The sequence below is a fragment of the Rattus norvegicus genome, chromosome 2, assembly GCF_036323735.1.
Source record: "Rattus norvegicus strain BN/NHsdMcwi chromosome 2, GRCr8, whole genome shotgun sequence".
In the NCBI taxonomy this organism is placed as follows: Eukaryota; Metazoa; Chordata; class Mammalia; order Rodentia; family Muridae; genus Rattus; species Rattus norvegicus.
Window position 1 is genome coordinate 120,497,893 of NC_086020.1, and position 2,444 is coordinate 120,500,336.

At 42.6% G+C, this 2,444-nt stretch overlaps 1 non-coding gene across 1 annotated transcript; it reads left to right on the forward strand.

The window, feature by feature from the left end:
* Window positions 1-981: 981 nt before the first annotated feature.
* Window positions 982-1,086, forward strand: Rnu6-1158 (RNA, U6 small nuclear 1158). Its single transcript, XR_005501577.1, has one exon. It is a non-coding gene; the product is annotated as a U6 spliceosomal RNA (small nuclear RNA).
* Window positions 1,087-2,444: the final 1,358 nt, after the last annotated feature.

Consider the following 2,444-nt stretch of genomic DNA (forward strand, 5'->3'; position numbering starts at 1 on the left):
AACGTTTGCTGACCTGGACACAGGTGAAAGGCTAAAGCAGACATTGAAGGAATGTTTCGCTGAAGCAGACACAGGAGAAAATGATGTTCTGCTAAAGCAAACATGTGAAAGGACACAAGATGAAGGATTCTTCGCTAATGACAGGCATGTATTGGTCCACCTTACGTTGCATACTTAAGCTCCATTTGTCAGGACTCCATAGAGAGAAACACATTAAAAAAAACAAAAAACCAAACTTCTGGTGGTGTGCCACAGTTTCTTGCCGCTTCTGTGGACTCAGGCTGATTGGCTGATGGACAGTGACAGAGGCTGAGCTGGGCTTGCTTATAGAACTAGCTGTGCAATGCTTGTCAGTCTTGAATCTTCACGGAGAGTGGCACAGCCAAGAAGTTCTCCTGGCATTCCTCCAGGTCTCTCCTGCTGACTTGTGCTAAAACCGAGACCTGGCTATTTCTGCTAAGTCATGCCACCTCTGCTGCTATCCCAACACTACCAAACTGGACTGCTGGTATATCCATAGAGTGTCTCTGAGCAGATGGGGCTGCTGCTGCTGCTGCTGACATGTAAACTGAATTTCTGATTTGCTGACAACGCAGATTGGATTTGCTCCAAAGAACCATTTCTAAATGGGTCCACTTCTCCTGTATCCTGTCTTTTCCACTACCTGTGGAGGGTGGTAGGCTAAAAGGGAGGTTAAAGCATTTAAGAACCATCATTAAGCCATCATTAGGCTTTGAAAAAGTTAAAGTTACTGTGACCCTGACTAAGACTCTTAGCAAGGCAGGATATGGAGCCTGAACTAGCCACCTCCTGTAACCAGGCAAGACTACCAGTGGACGGATAGAGACACCAACCTAGCAGGGTTTTTAAGGCCGTGTTCTTACAAAGAATATGGTTATTTTGAGAGACAGTATTAGCTGTCCCTGAATGACATCTTCTCTTTCTTAGAATAACTTGTATTCAAAAATGTAAAAAAAAATAGCGTTCAATTCAGCAGCACATATACTGAAATTGGAACAATACAGAGATGATTAGAATGGCCCTTGCAAGAAAGACATGAAAATTCATGAAGTGTTCCACTTTTTTCTAAAACATATAAAGAACTGAAAAAGAAACAAAACCCAAACCAAAACTAGACATCAAGAAAACAAATAACTCAAATTAAAAGTTGGGTACAGATCCAAACAGAGTATTCTCGCTAGAGAAAGCACAAATGGCTGAGAAGCACTTAAAGACATGCTCTATATTCTCAGCCATCAGGGGAAAGCAAGTCACATGACTCTGAGATTCCATCTTACCCTCGGCAGCGGTCTCTCCATCCCCTGGACTCTATTCTTATCTGGTCGTATTATGCTTCCTTTCTTGAAGATGGCTGTGGCTATGTGGTTGAATTCTGGACAAGAAACCAGTGGAACCATTGCATGGGGATATAGAACATACTAACAACTTCTCTCATAAGTGGTCATCCATTGGGCCTCATTGCTCTGTCTCTGGTTCTCGATTGTCAGACATGGCGTTTAGTTGTGAAGTATATCACAATTGGCTGGGAGCTTTGCTCTCTTCCAGCTAGGGCTTACTTACTTCTTTGGGAGGTTCCTCTAAGCACTCTAATGAAAAGCAAGCCTGGATGCCACAGTAGTCAGCAAGGGACACTAGTCTATTGAACGTCATTGAAATCAACTGGGTCCATAGCCTACCCTGGCTACCTGATCACACCTGTGTAAGAATCTAACTGAGATTGGAATCTCGCTGAGAACTTTAGAAGCCAATGGGCCTCATCGTCTCTTGGCTTTCTTTACAGGGTCTGAATATGATATGTTTCCCTTCACAACACAATATGGTCCCTCAAATACCCACAACTAGGAGCTGTACACTCTGTCCCTTCAAATCAGATCTCCCTTTCCTACTGACCCCCAAATAAAACAGTCTGAGCTTTGTTGAATGTCAGATTGGAGAATCCTAAAGAATCCATCAAGCTGTTATGCATTCTAAATAGCAAGATACCACATTACACCGTTGTCAATGCAGCCCTGGCCAGTTAGTCGCATATTTCTCTTGACTCAAAATGTCTGCTTTCCTAGTAATGCCACCCAGAAAGTCATTCTGAGATGGAAGAAAAAAAGAATGAGGGACAGAAAGCCTCTTAAGAAAATGAGAATTTGCCTTGGGGTCCAGTTTGAGAGCTCTACGTTCTTGTACACACTCAAGTCATTAAACTTGATTTTAATTAAGCAAATAGACATGGAGGGCCGTATAATGTCAACTAATTTCATCAGCCTCAGTGAAGCACACGTTTTAAATGTGACTTCTCAGGGATGGCTCACAAGGAAAACCAATCCAGTGAAGAGGAAAGTAGGAGTTAGTTATGTTAACCAATCTCATACTCATACAAGACTGCATTTGTGCTTGGAAATCCAGGGTGGAAATGAATTACGCTTTGTCTG